This window comes from Rhinopithecus bieti, unplaced genomic scaffold (assembly GCF_001698545.2).
Source record: "Rhinopithecus bieti isolate Rb0 unplaced genomic scaffold, ASM169854v2 scaffold_40803, whole genome shotgun sequence".
Classification (NCBI taxonomy): domain Eukaryota; kingdom Metazoa; phylum Chordata; class Mammalia; order Primates; family Cercopithecidae; genus Rhinopithecus; species Rhinopithecus bieti.
In genome coordinates this window covers 1,173,577-1,190,877 of record NW_016816762.1, presented here as the reverse complement: position 1 = coordinate 1,190,877, position 17,301 = coordinate 1,173,577, and the positions used below count along the sequence as shown (strand labels likewise).

Here is a 17,301-nt window from a genome sequence, read left to right as displayed (position 1 = left end):
GGCCCCCCGCACCTGGCCCCGCGCCCGGCCCCCCGCGGCCTTTTGTTTCAAAAGAACGCAAGTAAGGATGACCGCGGCTACGCTTATAAGGCCTTCTAGAGTGAAACTGCGCTGAAATAGACAATATTATTAAGGAGTGTTATTATTTCTCGCGAGCAACGTGTCTGTGCTCAGACTTCCAGCATTAACTTGGCTTGCAGGGCAGACACAGCCAGTCCTCCCTGTTTTGTTTTAGACTTTAGGAAGCATTCCTGTTCTATTAACATTCAGCAATTCCAGAGAGACCTAACTTTAGTCACTCAAAAATGCCCTCTAAGTCATTTTCAATGATAGCCACCATTTACTGGGCACTTACCAAGTGGCGGGCACTGTGTTCAACATTTTGCATAAATTACTTCATTTATCCTCCCAAGAACCAGGCAAGGTATGCATTAGAATTCCTATTTTGCAAGGGAAACGGAAGTTCAGTGGGGTTAAGTAGTTCTCCTAACGCTATTTCATCCAAATGACAGATGAGTGCGCCAGGGGGCCTGACCCCTCTTGGAGTCTAAGGTTCTTAGTTTGAGATCCTCAAAAGACCACTGGAGACAAGGAGCTGGGGGCTAGTGGCGCATTTGGAGGCCAGCCCAGGAAGCCCTGGGAGGGAGTGGGGGATGGAGGTGTGGGGGGAAGAGAGCTCCCAGAGGGTGAGCTGACGCGCAGGTGACTCCCCGCTCTGAGCTCCCTTTGAGCAGCTGCATTGATGATGTCAGATTCGCAGTCCCACTATGGAGCAAGGAAGCTGGGCACCTGTCCTCCAGCTCCCTCTCGCTGGGGAGGACTGACCTCGGGGCGGGCCCTCCCCATCACTTCCTGGTGTGCCCTGCACAGAGGAGGTCCCCAGGCAGGGGGACTCAGAGGTTGGAGGAGGCACCCATTAGTGGGTAAAGGACCTGCTATCCAGCCTGCAGGGACCTCCTGGACAGGCCAGTCTGGTGCACCCACAGCATCCAGTACCTTCTGCTGTGAACTTTCAGCACTTCTCTCAGGCACTCCCCTTCAAGACAGCTAGACTTTTTAAAAGATTTTAATATTTCATTTACTCCAATATACCTCAAAATACCTAATTTCACCACGTATCTTTCACATAAAAATTTGCACACAAATATTTGCAGCAGCATCATTCACAATAGCCTTTGTGGAAACAGCCCAAATGTCCATCAGCTGATGAACGGATCAACTGAATGTGATGCAGCCACGCGACGCAGCCACGCCATACAGCCACACGACGCAGCCATGCAACGGAATGTCATTCAGCCATAAAGGAACGAAGAGCTGTCACAAGCTGCAACACAGGGAGCCTGGAACACAGTGTGTGAAGTGGAAGAAGCCAGGCTGGAAAGGCCACAGATTCTGTCATATAAAAGGTCCAGAATGCACAGGACAGACGGCAGGGCCTGCCAGGGGCTGGGGGGTGAGGGGGATGGAGAGAGACTGCTAACAGGTACAGAGTTTCCTTTTGGGTTGATGGAAATGTTCTGGAATTAAATAGTGGTGATGGTTGCACAACAAAATGAAGACACTAAAAAGGACTGAGGTTGTACATTTACTTTTTTTTTTGAGATGGAGTCTCGCTGTGTCATCCAGGCTAGAGTGCAGTGGTGTGATCTCGGCTTGCTGCAAGCTCTACCTCCCAGGTTCAAGTGATTCTCCTGCCTCAGCCTCCCATGTAGCTAGGATTACAGATGTGCACCACCACACCCAGCTAATTTTTGTATTTTTAGTAGAGACGGGGTTTCACCGTGTTGGTCAGGCTGGTCTCAAACTCCTGCCCTCAGGTGATCCGCCCGCCTGGGCCTCCCAGAGTGCTGGGATTACAGGTGTGAGCCACCGTGCCTGGCTGAGGTTGTACACTTTAAAATGGTGGGCTTTATGTTATATCAATGACATCTCAACCAGGAAGTATGAAATCAATACAAACATGACTGAGATTTTTATATTCTTTTTTATACTAAGCCTTCAGAATTTGGTGTGTGCTTTACAGTTATGGTGCGTCTGGGTCTGGACTGCGGCTGGACTCCACATGCATTTGGTCACCTCCTGGGGAACTCTCATGTGGGGGCAGCTCCGGGGTTCCATGGCTGCCCCCAAAACCTCTTCACATGCGCGTTGTGGGGCACAGCCAGGCAGCCTGCGCACTCCACCAGCCGCCGGCCTCCTCTGGCTTGCAGAAGCTCAAGCACGTACTCTGGAGATGCTCCTCCTCATGGCCCCTTTTATTGCCCTTCTATGGAAACAGCAACACCAATAAAGCTGCTGGGAAGTAGAAGCCTTTGAGTCACTCTTGGTCTCTGGCCAGGGAGGCAGAATGTGGTGGGGTCTCCGCAGGGCCAGACACAGAGGCTGGACAGGGTGTGTGTGACCAGAGACAGGTCCTGGGTCCTAGGGCAGGCAGGAATGTGGAGCCATACAAGTAGAACCAGCCCCCTACAGCAGTGTCCTAATTGAAGACACTATCATTACTTGGGTTAAGTGTGACAGCACGGCTCAACTGCTGTTGCACCTAAGAATATTGTGAAAGCCCCCGGCTCTTCTACAGGACTTGGGCCGTGGGGGGCTGTCCTGGCATGTGACTGTGCAGCACGCTTTCCCTAACGCTCTGGTCAAAAAGGCACATTCCCCTTGAAACGGTCCTGAGATCACCCGGACCCTTTGTGGCTCCTAGGATCCGAGTTCCAGGAGGGCTGCAGAGGGCACCAATCTCTCAGCCACTGGGCGCCTTCACAGCCCAAGGCCAGCAGCCTTTGCCAGAGTCCTCCAGGGAGGAGCAGCTCTGGCCTTAGGACACCCGGTTCCAACTCCCGTTCACCTCTTTCCCTTAATGAGCCCAACTCCATTTCCCACTGGTCCTGGATGGGCCCCCAAGTGACACAGAAATCCCTCTTTCCTCTGCTCCCAGCGATACTCTTCTAACTCTGAACACAGCCAACTCGCCCGTCTTCACTGGTCTGCGGGAGCCCTGCCGCATCCAACCCACACCTGGCCGGCCTTTGCCTCCTCTTGCCTCCAGGGTTTCATGGCTTTGACCCCTCTGCTCCTGATGGCGTCTAGGCACCAGCATCCTTCTCCCACAGATGGGTTCTGTCTCCGTCCGGATCAGGCCTGGCCCCTCCTGCTGGCGCTCACTCACTCCCTGCTGGCCTCACCAAGCCCCAGACTTCAACACCATCCATTGGGAGCTGACAGCCGAGAGGCCGCCTGCCCTGACTCTGCCTGCCCCTCATGCACCTGATGTCTGACGAGCAGGCCAAGCCCACCCGCAGCAACCCCCTCCCTGGGCCATGGCGCTCAGTGCTCAGGTCAAAGAAGCCCCGGATGGGTCTCTGTATATCCCGCTTCCACTTAGGAAAAAGCTTGTCTCTGCTTTTAGAACATGCTGGAACCTGCACTCCTCATCACCTCCATGACCCCCACCCTGGCCTGGGCCTCTATCTCCTCCCAAAAAACCAGCCTCCTCTCAGATTTCTCTGCCTCCACCTTTGCTACCACTTCCCTTTCATGATCTCGACCCAGCGCCCCGAGCAAGATTTAAAACACAAATGTGATGGTGTCACTCCTCCGCTGAAAGCCTTTAATAGCTGCCCACGCCACTCAGCATAAAAGCCAGCATCCTTGCAATGACCTTCAAGGCCCTGACGCTTTCATTCTCATCTCCAAACATTTGCACTCTAAACAGCCAGAGTGCAATTTGGTGATCAGCCAGGAGTTTGGGGGAGACCCCAAAGGGATCATGTCTTAGCGGGACTGAGTTATCCCTGGGGTAAACGCCCTCTTGAACCATTCTGGCAAAACTTAAAGGTGAGACTCAAAGGCATCAAACCGATGTGCAAGTGACTTAACTGCTGGCCAAGGCAAAGCTCAACACGCTAACTGGGAGAAACAAAACCAGATGATGAACCAGCATGCACTCCTGTGATGAGCATTCCATCCAAATCTACTAGATTCATGAGAATCAGAAAAATACGACCCATACCCAGGAGAAAAATTAATCAACAGAGACAGACAGATACGGCAGAGAGGAGGAAACTAGCAGACAATGGCATGAAACAATTATCATAAGGTATAAGTGTTTACAGGAAATAGAAACATAATGAGTCATAAATGGGACATCTGAAACTGGGAGATACGAAAAAGGAGGAAAACGAATTCCTAGGGATGAGGAATGCAATATATGAAATGAAAATTTCACTGAACGAGATTCACAGCAGACTAGACACTGCAGGAGGGAAGACCAATGCAATTGAAGACGCCACAGAGAAGTCTAAGAAAAATAAAGCAAACGGAAAAAAGGTCTGGAAAGAAAGAAACAGTGTGAGTGAGTCAGGGGATGCTCTCAGGCTGTCTATCATTCAGGTAATTAGGATCCCAGGGGAAGCGGGGGAGCGGGAGAGCGGGAGAGGGGGAGAGAGAGAGAGCAGAAAATATTCCACATTTCATGAAAAATATGATCCCAAAGTTCCAAGAGGATCAATGAACACCAAGCAGGTTAAACCAAAAGAAAACCACACCAAGTCCATCATAATCAAATTCCTGCAAACCAGTGATAAAGAAAACACCTTAAGCAGCCAGAGGGAAAAAGACACATTGCATGCAGAGGAACAAAGGCAAGACGTCACAGACTTCTCATTAGAGGCTACACCAGCTAAAATACAACGAGACGACATATCCACGGTGCTGGGAAACTGCGAAAGTAAAATTCCCTATGGCAAGAAAATGCCCTTTCAAAATGAAGACAAAATAAAAACACTGTCAGTCGGGCATGGTGGCTCATCCCTGTAATCCCAGGAAGTGAGGATTACTTGAGTTTAGGAGTTTGAGACCAGTCTGGGCAACATCGTGAGAACTTGTCCCTACAAAAACTTAAAAAATTAGCCAGGCATGGTGGTGTGTGCCTGTAGTCCCAGCTACTTGTGAGGCTGAGAAGGGAGGACTGCTCCAGCCTGGGAGGTCAAGGCTGTCATGAATTATGACTGCACCACTGTACTCCAGCCTGGGCAACAGAGGCAGCTCTTATCTCTCTCTCTCTCTTTGAAAAAAAAAAAAAAAAAAGCAAAACAACAAAGAAAAACTTTTTCAGACAAAAGCAGAAGGATTTTGTTGTCAGAAAACCAGCACTATAAGAAAATCATCTATAGAATCATAGGAAATCTACAAAAAGGTACTAGACCTAATAAATGAGTTTAACAAGGTCCCATACAAAAGTCAATTCCTATAAACTAAAAACTACTGGAAATGGAAATGAAAAAAAAATCCATTTATAATACCGTTAAATACATGAAATTGATATATTTATCAATATATATTTAAGTACTTCATATTAACAATGGTAACACATTATTGAGAAACATTAAAGGGAACCTAAATAAATGGAGAGATAGACCATATTTATGAATCAGAAGACTCAACATTCTTAAGACATTAATTCTTCCCACAGTTTTCTGTATATTTAATGCAATTTCAGTCAAAACCCTAGCAGACTTTTTTTTGGTAGCAATTCATAGACTGATTCTAAAATTTATTTGAAAATAAAAGCAATAACATTTTGAAAAGGAAAAGAAACCAGAGATAATTTAGAGTACCTGATTTCAAGACCGACTATTTATCTACAGTAGTCAAGACGGTGTGCTTTTGTTTTAAGACATGTACATTTACACAACAGCATCTGGAGTCCAGAAAAAGACTCATACATATATGGCCCATTGATTTTCCACAAAGGTGTCATGGTAATTCAGTGGGAGAAAAGATCGTCTTTTCACCAAATGGTGCTGGAGCAAATGAGTATCTGTGTAGAGTAAACGAACCTCGGTTTTTTCTCCTCTGCTTGGGTGAGCTGGACTTAGTGACTTGCTCCCAAAGAAGAGCAGGGAAGGAGACCAAAGGTGACTGCAGTGCAGAAGCCAGTGGTCCCACCTGGCTGTCATGCGCCCCACATATTCCTTCCAAAACCCACCACACCCAGGCTGGTCGTGAGAGAAACGTCAGACAAACCCAGACTGGGGAGCACTCTACAGACTCTTCTCTCCACTCTTAGGGATGATGGTTAAGTATATGTTTAACTGTATAAAAAAGTTGGCAAGGCTATAGGTGTCTTAGGTATTCAGCCAAGTGAAATAAAATATATAAAAACAGACGTTTCCACCATTACTTGTGCTTTAATGTTCACAGCAGCCTTATTCATAAAAGCCCTGAGACTGGAAACAACCCAAATGTCCATCCACAGAGAATGGAAGACGCCCTGTGGTACCGCCCACACCATGGGATACCAACGTCCATCCACAGAGAATGGGAGACGCCCTGTGGACCATGGGACACCAACGTCCATCCACAGTGAACGGAAGACGCCCTGTGGTACAGCCCACACCATGGGATACTACTTACCAATACAAAGCAATGAATTGTCTCTACACACAGCACACGGGTGGGTCTCAAAAACATTATGTCAAGTCAAAAAAGAGTATATGTACCATGTAATTTCTTTTATATGAAACTCTCAAAAGGACAAATCTCATGGATGATGTCAGAAAGCAGGTCGGTTGTGGACTGAGACACACTGGGAGGGGCACGAGAGAGCTTTTCTAGGTGGTGCAAATGTCTTGATTTGGGTAATGATTACGACGGTGACACACTTTTTAAAACTCATCAAAATAGACACTTAAATGGCATTTCATGATGTATAAATCACACATAAATAAACGTTATAAAAATCAAATGGAAAAGGGATTCTAGGTTGGGTGCAGTGGCTCACAACTGTAATCCTAGCACTTTGGGAGGCTGAGGCGGGTGGATCACCTGAGGTCAGGAGTTCGAGACCAGCCTGGCCAACATGACAAAACACCGTCTCTATTAAAAATACAAAAAAATTACCCAGGCTTGGTGGCGCATGCCTGTAATCCCAGCTACTTGGGAGGGTGAGGCAAGAGACTCACTTGAACTTGGGAGGCAGAGGTTGCAGTGAGCCGAGATCGCGCCACTGCACTCCAGCCCCAGGCGACAGGGCCAGATTCTGTCTCAAAAAAAAAAAAAAAAAGAAAGAAAGGAAGGAAGGAAGAAAAGAAAAAAGGATATTCTAACACAGCAGCCCAAGTGACTGTATGAGGCACCCCAGGGCATCCCAGGGGCCACAGATGCCTGCCTTGGTAACTCACAGTGGAAAGGGGAGGACAGGTGCTAGGCCAGGAAGACCAGAGTGGATGCCGCCCTGCATCTGCAAAGTCCTTGGGACGGCCTCTGGCCAAGGGGCAGGAAAAGACACTGCAGCCAGTGGAACCGGCATAGACCAGGAACAGGCAGTGGCCAAGAGGCGTAAGAAAAAATCCACGCAAGGGAGGCTAATCCCAGGGAGATGCTATTCTGCCTGGCGTTAGAAAGGCAGAACCCTTACAGTAATACAAGGTTTCGGATTCTGTAATAGTGTCAGCTCCAAATGCAGATTCAAATGCTTAACTAACATATAGTTAAATGCTTCAAAGGCTTAACTCATATACATTTCAAATGCTTAGATTCAAATGCTTAACTAGTATATATTTTATCACCGGGGCGAGCTCAAGATTTCTTTTTCCTTCTTTTAGTTTAACAAATGACAGCAAGGCCTTACCAGAGAGTTGCTTGATGGCCACAGGTCTCACTTTGTAGGGAGTGCTGCAAAAGAGAAGACAGTGCCGCCGTGAGATGTTGCAAGGCGCTCGCTGTACGTCTGGCAGGAGAGATAAGCACTTGGCGTGATTAGAATTCAGTGGATTAGGTCTTTTTTTATTTTTTTATTTTTTAAATTAGCTTCTTTGTTCTCAGCTTCCTTACTCAGATGAGTTTCAAGTATATCATTTAAATGATCAGCTTCCTCTATAACGTTCATGTTTGGTCAATTAAATGAATGTCATGGGTACGACTGCCGATCACAGGTGCTGTATCGAGTTGGAAACGGCAGACTCTGGCAGCTGCCTGGACCCATTCCAGCACCTGGCGGATGCAGGTGGCCTCCCTATCTTTTGCTCTGTTGAGCTGATGGCGACCGTATCCCCCAAATGACCAAGAGAGGATGGTGACAGTGATGACGTCGAAAATGCACTGGGATCTCCGTGATGTCGCCCCCCCATAATCATGAGGCCCAGTGTGACGGGGAGAGAATACTGGCTGTGTATACGACAGCCAAAACGTTTCTATCGCTGACACACGACGGCCTCTGGCCAAGGGGCAGGAAAAGAGTGCAACCAATGGAACCGGTATAGACCAGGAACAGGCAGTGGCCAAGAGGAGTAAGAAAAAATCCACACAAGGGAGGCTGACCCCAGGGAGAGGCTATTCCTTGACCCAGCAGTTTAGCAACATTTGGAAACCTGGAAAGAGAAGGACACAGGCCGGCAGACATCACAGGGGTTGCTGGTGGGGTGTGGGTTGCCACACCTTGGGGAAAGCCGTGTAGCAACACCGGTTAAAATCCTTTGTCTCAGCAGATGAATTTAGGGAGGGATGTATCAGAATGAAACATCAGCACACAGGGAGACAGTCAGATGTCATGTGTTCATGTCTTTGACTTGCCCATTCATTTGTTCACTCGCTGTACCCATTTCTTCCTGAGTGTCCACTGTGGTCAGGGGCAGGTGGGTTGAAAGAGCGTGCTCCACTGTGCAGTCTGGATGGTTCAGTCTGTGCATCTCTCCACAGGCAGGAGAGTGGCCCTATGGTGCCAGGGTCTGAATGTTGAGGTACCACCATCCCACATATAATGAAGCCCTCATCCCCAGTGGGTAAGATTAGGAGGTGGGGCCTTGGGAGGTGATTGCGTTTGGAGGAGTTCCTGAGGGTGGGGCTCATGGGATGGGGTTGGTGTCCTTACAAGGGGCGAAGGCACCAGAGCTGTCTCTTGCTCTGCCTCGTGAGGGCACAGCCAGAAGGCAGCTGTCTGCAAGCCAGGAAGAGAGGCCTCCCCAGGAACAGAACCTGCCCACACCCTCATCTTGGACTTCAGCCTCCACACTCTGAGAAGTCAATGTCTAGCTGTTTAAGTTCAGACAGACTGAGATACTGGGGTGTCAGGTAGCTGTTAAGAAGATGAAGACAAGTGTGCAAGTATTCACCTGTGGGGCGCCCATGACTCCTTACTAGGTAAAAACAAGTTACAGAGTGATATATAGAGAATGAGCTCATTACTGGAAGAAGAAAGCACAGTGAATATGGAGGGGTATGCACGCCAAGCCGTTAATGGTGACTAATTGGGGGCAATACATGTGGTTTGATGGTTACAGGTAACGTGGAAAATCTTTACAATTTTAAACACCAATAATGTGCAAAAATAAAACCTGTGTGGCACTGACCTCCCTGTGCTTTGGGCTCTTTGTCTGTAGGTTGGTAAGGCTGAGGTTCCCGGGAAAGCCGGGCACTGTGGACTTGCCAGCTGAGCCCAAGTGCTGGGGACTAGAGGGCCCTCTGTCCCCTTGACTCTCGCTTCACCCTATGAATGACCCCGCTCACACAGAACTTCAAGTGAGCCCACACCCTCTCATCTCCCACAGTGTGCCTGCTTGGGCTCATGGGAGGCCCTGCCTCGAAAGGCCTTTTAGTGGCGGGTCATTTGGCACTGGAGGGCTCATTTCTCCCCAGAGACTCGGTTATCAGAGGCACTGGGCTTGAAGCGTGGCCCTAAGTGCAGAGCAGAGTCCTCCAAGCTCCCCAGGTGGAGACGGCACTCGGTCGTCATTGGGACTAGGGCCTCTCTAGCCCCCGATGCCTGTGCTTAGCTGGGCAAGTCCACGGTGCCTGGCTTTTCCAGGAACCTCAGCCTCACTGCCTTACAGACCCGGAGCCCAAGGCGTAAACAAGCCAGGTGCTTTGCTGATGGCCTCAGTGTGGCCAGTGAGGACCCGTGCCAGGGCTGCCTAGGAAGGGCCTAGACTGGGAGGACAGAGTGGAGAGTGGGCAGCAGAGAAGCCGGGTGTGCTGGGCTCCTCTCAGATCCTCCTTCCTTCCTCTTCTCAGTGTCTCTCCAGCTCCTGCCACGACAGCAGCCATCGAGATGGTGCAGTGGGTGGAGGGGAAGCCAGGACTTGCGTGGGCAGCAGGAAGGGGCTTTCCCATCGTTCCTGCCATCCCTGGCTCCCCACTCCTCCCCCTTTCTTCTCCTGCGCCTCCTCGGAGGGGCAGCAAGGACTCTTTCTTCTCCTCCTTCCTCTGCCCCTTGTCCCTAGAAAATTAGGGCTGGAGGTGGGGGCGGGTAGTGACACCAGGAGCAGAGAAGGGTTTCAGGAGGTGGGGCAGGGACTAGAGGGAGAACAGCATGGATCCCACACAGTGCCGGCGGGGGCAGAGCCCAAGAGGCATGTCCAGCAACTTCTCCCACGCAAGAGACTCAGAGGAAGGTGCCCTGGGGACCTGACACAAAGAGGCTTACCAAGACACCCTCCCCTGTGCAGGGGCACTGGGCCTGTCATCCCCCCAAATGGAGCCCAGCCCCCTTCAAGCCCATTCAACCTATTCAGAGGTCAGCCTCTCTGAGGAGTCTGGTGAGCTGAGGGGAGGAGCGATCACATCCACAATAGAGGGAAAAGCGGATGGACAGGGAGCCTCTGTGAATGCTCCAGGGGGCTGCAGAAACCTTCCGGCCCTTGGGCCCAAGATCCTTGGGTTGCATTTCTGGGCCACTCAAGATCAGTCTTGGCTCCCAGCTGCTGAATCCTTTGGTTTCTCAGGACCCGTTATGTTGCTCCCATGAATGAGTCAACTCTTGGCTCAGTCTCAGTGGAGAGGAATCTTCATCATGCTCTTCAGCAACAAATTAACACAGGAAGCACCTCCTCTTTGGAAAGAATAAGCTTGCCTCGGGCTTCTACTGTATTTGTCTGTTTCTAAGATCTAACTGCCTGGGCTCTAAGACCTCTTTTAAAACCCATTTCATAGGAGGAGGAGGAGGAGGCCTGGAGCCATTCGGGAATATAGAAAAGCTTTTCTCTAAGCCAGAATGGCCAAGAATACTGGCCTTACACGCACGGAGCTCATCCGGTGGAGAGTCACCCGCGGCACAACTTGGCTGAAACCAGGAACAAAAGGAGCAATGGCGTGTGTTGCATGGCACCGTCCTCTGGCCCTCTCCCCTCTGTATGTGTCTCACCACACACCCCACTTTCACTCATGCTTCTGAGACGTCTGATTTTCTCCTTCCACTGGATCTTGAAGCAGTAGTGACTGGGGAATGGAAGGGGTAGGGTTGTCAGGAAGCAACGACCATGTTAGCTGGACGCCAGGATCTCCAGAATGTTCCCAGATTGGAAAGGAAACTGACACCAGATGGCTCAGGGTCCCTCCAAGGAGGAATGCTGGAGCCTTATTTGATCACGGTTGGGCTATGACTTTTTATATTTGTTGGTCATTAGGTTGTTTAGTCATCAATTATCTTTCTTGCCAGCTCTAAAAGGGAGTGGAAGGCAATCAGCCTATTTTCCATATTTTCCATGATGTAAATGTGTTCCAGGTTATTTCAAATGCAGGCCTGAGCATGCTCCAGCTTGCACCAAACGTCCAGGAGCATAGGAAGGGTTAGGCAGCTGCCAGTGAGCGTGCTCCAGATTGCACCAAACGACCAGGAGCATAGGAAGGGTTAGGCAGCTGCCAGTGGATCCCCAGCCATAGGAGGGGCCTTTGGATTCGGGGCGGGGATAGGAAGACTGACAGTGTGCAGAGGGGGAATGTGCTTGGAGGTTTGCAGAAGGGGAGTGCCCGCTGGGCTGGGGTGGGCACTCATGCAGCTCAGCAGATTGGAGACAAGTACATTATGGTGAATTGGGGCCAGACATCCCAATGCGGGGGGCTGGACAGTGTCCTGCGGCCAACAGGCCACTAGAGAACTCCATGCTGTGAGTGATGGGATGAAAGTGTGTTTGGAGCCTATTTTTCCAGAAGGTAGCAAGACTCGTGAGATAACTGTGAGGGGTAACAGGAGGCAGAAATCGGGGAGCCCACCCGTGAGATGCGGTCCACACCAGGAGCTGGCCGCCAAAATCTAAAGGATGGCGTTAAGGCAAGAAGTATTTTGAAAGAATAATCCAATGCCACAATTCATTTGGTTTGGAATGAGGAGCAGAGAAGGAGCTAGAGTTTTCAGTTCTAAGAGACCGGGCAACCGGCATTACCCCTTCTGATCAGGATGGAGGTGGTCTGTCAAGAGCCCTTGGAATTTGGAGATTTCATGAAATGTCCACCCTGTAGCTGTGAAACTGGGAGGAATCCAAGCAAACTAGATGCGACCAGCCGCCTGCAGGAATCCAAGCAAGTTAGATGCAAACAGCCGCCTGCAGGAATCCAAGCATGCTAGATGCAACCAGCCGCCTGCAGGAATCCAAGCATGCTAGATGCAACCAGCTGCCTGCAGGAGACGCAACCAGCCACCTGCAGGAATCCAAGCATGCTAGATGCAACCAACTGCTTGCAGGAATCCAAGCATGCTAGATGCAACTAGCTGCCCGCAGGAATCCAAGCAAGCTAGATGCAACCAGCCGCCTGCAGGAATCCAAGCAAGCTAGATGCAACCAGCCGCCTGCAGGAATCCAAGCAAGCTAGATGCAACCAGCCGCCTGCAGGAATCCAAGCATGCTAGATGCAACCAGCTGCCTGCAGGAGAGCCTCCTTCAAATACATGGTTCCTGGGCCTAAGGTTGGGGGGAGAGTGGGGTGACCAAGTCTATATCAGGTCACTGCAGGTGTCTTCAGAAGCGGAGGAAGTTAAAGAGAGACATAACCCAACCAACCAACCAACCAACAACTGCTGGTGTAGCTTCTGAGCTGAAGAGAGAGGGCTGCTGTCTGCTAGGAAGAAACAGAGTTTACCCAGCATGTTTCAGCAAGGGTGACCAGGAACTTATGTCACCAGAGGGCTGGGTCAAGAGTGGTTTCTTAGGTTTTCCAGACCTTACATAAGCGGTTAGTTCCCAGACTGTGTGCTGGAATCACTTGCAGAGCTTTTTAAAAAAATCTCTTAAAAATCTGGATTTAATTGGAGGGGTCTGGGCATCAACTGGTACCTTTTTAAAGATTCCTGGGAGGGCCGGGCGCGGTAGCTCAGGCCTGTAATCCCAGCACTTTGGGAGGCTGAGGTGGGTGGATCACCTGAGGTCGGGAGTTCGAGACCAGCCTGACCAACATGGAAAAACCCCGTCTCTACTAAAAATACAAAATTAGCCAGGTGTGGTGGCACATGCCTGTAATCCCAGCTACTTGGCAGGAGTCTGAGGCAGGAGAATCCCTGGAGGTTGCGGTGAGCCAAGTTCGTGCCATTGCACTGCAGCCTGGGCAACAAGAACAAAACTCTCAAAAAAAAAAAAAAAAAAAAAAAAAAAAAAAAAAAAAAAAAAAAAAAAAAAAAAGGATTCCTGGGTGGTTGCAATCTGCAGCCAGGGTGGAAAGCCACTCTTTAGTTGAACTAGTTTACAGGGACTGCTCCGAATAAGAGCAGGCGTGTGTGCTTAGGATGCCTGAAAGCACAAATGGACGGGCACGTGTCTCGCTATCAGGCATTCTCTGCGGGAGCTCAGGCACCTGTGTGTAAACCGGGGCAGTGAATTTCCAGGCCCCGTGGGTCACCGTGCAAGGTGGGGCTCTGAGCAGCCACCTGCCCAGCCTTTCCATGGCCCCTTTTCCACGCAACACTATAGTCACAGCATGAAAGTCAGCAAAGGATGCTGGCTCCCTCCTGGACATGTGGCGAGGGGATGGCTGTAACATGCGGCTGGGGGGTGGGAGAGAAATGCTGAGCATCCCGAGGCCTCACAGGGTGGCTCCGGTGCAGAAAGAGTATGAGGAGTAAGGAATTCGGGCCCTGAAGCACATCTCTGAGGATGGCCGCTTGTCACCAGGCACTGAGTGGAAGAGAGGAAGAGCAGAAAAGCCAAGGAAGAGGCAGGGCCAAAAAAGAAAAGGCTGGTAACATCACCTGCCAGAGAGGGAAGAGGGAAGGAAGCAGGAGAGAAAAGCCTTTGGGTCAGAGAGCATCAGTGGTGTGTCCTGGGCCAGCCTCATCCTCCTCACTGCCAACCTGCAGAAAGATTCTCGGGGCCTACCTCTGTCATGAACCAGAGACCCCTCGAGGGGAGCTCTGTGCTCCACCAAGCCCCCTGGTTGTCTGAGAACTACTAGGTTGGAAGACTGGGGAAGGTTGAGGGGACAGTGACAACTACAGAACACAGGGGAGACCTCAGACACCAGGAGCTGTGCCTCAGAACCGCTGGCATCTTGGGCCACATGTGTCATTGCTGTGGGCCTGTCCTGAGCGCTGTAGGATTCTGAGCGGCATCCCGGGTCTCCACCCATCGGACGCGAGTAGCAGCCCCTTACCCCTGGTGACATCCAGAAATGTCTCCAGACGTTGCCCTGCGTCCCCAGAAACAAAGCTGCTCCGGGCAGTGCAGAGGGAGAGGCATGCACGAGCTGGACTGGTTCACTCCATCCCCCACTCAGTCCATCTTGCATCCAGCATGCCCCGCCTCATTTAGGGGCTGGAAATCCAGCAGAGAGCAAGGCGAAATTTCCTTCCTATAAGAGACCATCCAGCGGGGCCAGCAGCAGTGAGAACCTCAAACAAGTCAGTGAGATCACTTCAGACTGAGGCACACACTGAGGGGAGGAAGCCAGTGATGTGCTGATGGTGATGGGGCTGGTGACTGTGGGTGGTCAGAATGATGGGTCTGCGTGAATCTGGATGCTCATGGTGACGGGGCTGGTGACTCTGGATGGTGAGGGTGATGGGTCTGGGTGACTTTGGATGGTGATGGTGATTGGTCTGGGTGACTGTGGATGGTGATGGTGACAGGATGGGTGACTCTGGATGGTGATGGTGATGGTCTGGGTGACTCTGGATGGTGATGGTGACAGGATGGGTGACTGGATGGTGATGGTGACAGGATGGGTGACTGGATGGTGATGGTGATGGTCTGGGTGACTTTGGATGGTAACAGTCAAGGGGCTGGTGACTCGGGTGACTTTGGATGATGATGGTGATGGGTATGGGTGACTGTGGATGGTGCTTAAAGCAGGTGGCTGTGCTGGCAACTAGCAGCTGAGCAGAAGCTGGTTCTGCAGAGCTGGGAAGGCAGGATCCTGTGGGCTGAGCATGGTGCAGGCGTGGGGACAGTTGCAGGGGATAAGTTGGAGAAGTTGGTAGGGCACAGGTTGGCAGGGCCCAGATTGGCAGGCCACCACAGAGAAGGAGGTGTCCTACCAGGTTGAACCTGGCAGCCGTGTGGGAGAGGCAGGCCGGAGGCAGGGAGGTCAGAGCTCAGTGAGGCCTGGACCTAACCGTGGAGAGGGAATGGAAGAAGGCACAAAGGAGATGGGGGTGCAGGAGGATGCAGGCACCAGCCTGGGGACAAATATAGCCACCTCTCAGCACGTGCCACCCCCAGCCACGATCAGTTTGTAATGAGAGAGGAGAATCTATTCTCTCCTCCCCACCATGTCTATACCTATATCCATACCCACAATCATAGCTAGGGTATCTGTAGCTCTTTCTATGCCCAGAATCACATTATCTAGATCACATCCACATTGGTGTCTAGATCTATTTCTGCAGCACTCATACCCAGTTAGATACACACCCTATACATCTATCTATATCCTCATCCATGTCTATCTCCATCTTCTCCATCTACATCCTCATCCGCGTCGACCTCCATCTTCTCCATCTCCACTGCTCCCCTCTCCATGTCCACTGCCATGTCTGTATCATGGTACCTCATCTGTCGCTGTCTCTTTATCAGAAAGGTATGCCTTTTGGCATCTCAGCAGAGAGCTTCCAGACATTTGGGCTCTTTGGGCTCAGGAGGGCTTTTGTCTGGTGTGTCTGATACTTTCTCTTGTTAATAAGGCAAGAATTAGAAGGGTCAAGGTGGGCTTCTCCTATTTCCCGCCCAGTTTAAATGTCTCTGCATGCTGTTTCAAATGAGTTCAGGAAAACAAAGCGGTTTCTCTCAGAGACCCAGCTGGCACGGACAAGGTGCTGGTCTCCATGAAATCCCTTCTGAGAGAACATTTTAGTCTTGTGGGTGTCGGCAGGACGGGCCACTCAGTGACTTCACTTCTGAGCGAGACCTCCCAGGCTGGAGCTGGTCCCCGGTGAGGCTGACAAGACGCTCACTGGAGTCTCTGGGGAGCCAATTAGCTCCAACTGCACCTTCCGGGGAGTCTGGAAGCCAAGAGTCAGAGCCAGACGGTGTGGGGCAGAAGATGGGCATCCTGGCTAGGGCAGGAGGGGAGACTGATGGGCACAGCCAGATGGGAGGAGCTCGGCTGAGGCCTCAAGGTGACAGGGAGGACGGCTGACCAGGACAGCTCTGGACACGTCCACTGGGACCTCGCTGAAGGGGATGGCGCTGGCCACGTCCACTGGGGCCTTGCTGAGGGGGACGGCGCTGGCCATGTCCACCAGGATCTCGCTGAGGGGGATGAGGCTGGCTACGTCCACCGGGACCTCACTGAGGGGGACAGTGCTGGCCATGTCCACTGGGGCCTCACTGACCAGGACAGCGCTGGCCATGTCCACCGGGGTCTCACTGAGTGGGACGGTGCTGGCCACATCCACTGGGACCACGCTGAGGAGGACGGCGCTGGCCATGTCCACTGGGACCACGCTGAGGAGGACGGCGCTGGCCACGTCCACTGGGGCCTCGCTGACACAAGGGTCTCCCTGACACACATTTTCTCCTGTGGGCTTAGAGCTGGCCATGGGTCAGCTGGGTAGGACACCCTGATGACCAGATTGACAAGTGTCCCATCGCATCTACTGAGTCCCTTGGAGGCTCAGTGAGCCCCAATCTGGGAGGAACAGAGGACACCAGAGAGGGGTCCTGAGGTCGCACGCCCCAGCTCACCTGCTCCCTCGCCTCATGAGAAAATCTAAGTTCCACTTTGCCCAGCCAAAGAGCAGTGGAGGCTGCTGGGGTCTCCCCGGGTCACCAGGCACAGGGGCAGGTCACTGACCTGAGAGCCCCTGCTCCGTGTCCTTCTTGGGCCATACACCGCTGGCTTGACCTAGTTCACAGACATTCATGGAGGCTTTCACTGGCCTCTCCTCTTGACTTCCTGGGCCTCCCTCATCCCCGCCCCTTCTGTGCATAGACACTCCCACAGGCATCACTTTATGAACACAGAGACCAGCCCCAAGTGGGTAAACACGAAATGTCCCCAGGGGCTCTGTAGGGAATCTCCCGCGGTCCTTCCTGGGGTTAATGTGGGAATCCCAGGGCCTGGCTCTGCAGCTCTTGGCTCACCCTCCTGGGCCTCGTT

General features: G+C 51.4%; 1 protein-coding gene across 1 annotated transcript in view; it reads right to left on the bottom strand.

Annotated features, from left to right (window-relative positions):
* Positions 1–7,676, bottom strand: part of PDE9A (phosphodiesterase 9A) — a 69,570-nt gene extending 61,894 nt beyond the window's left edge. Inside the window, exon 1 of the mRNA XM_017855210.1 lies at positions 7,634–7,676. The gene's annotated coding sequence lies outside the window, so the exon portion shown is untranslated. The remainder of the gene's footprint in view (positions 1–7,633) is intronic.
* Between the last annotated feature and the right edge of the window lie 9,625 nt (positions 7,677–17,301).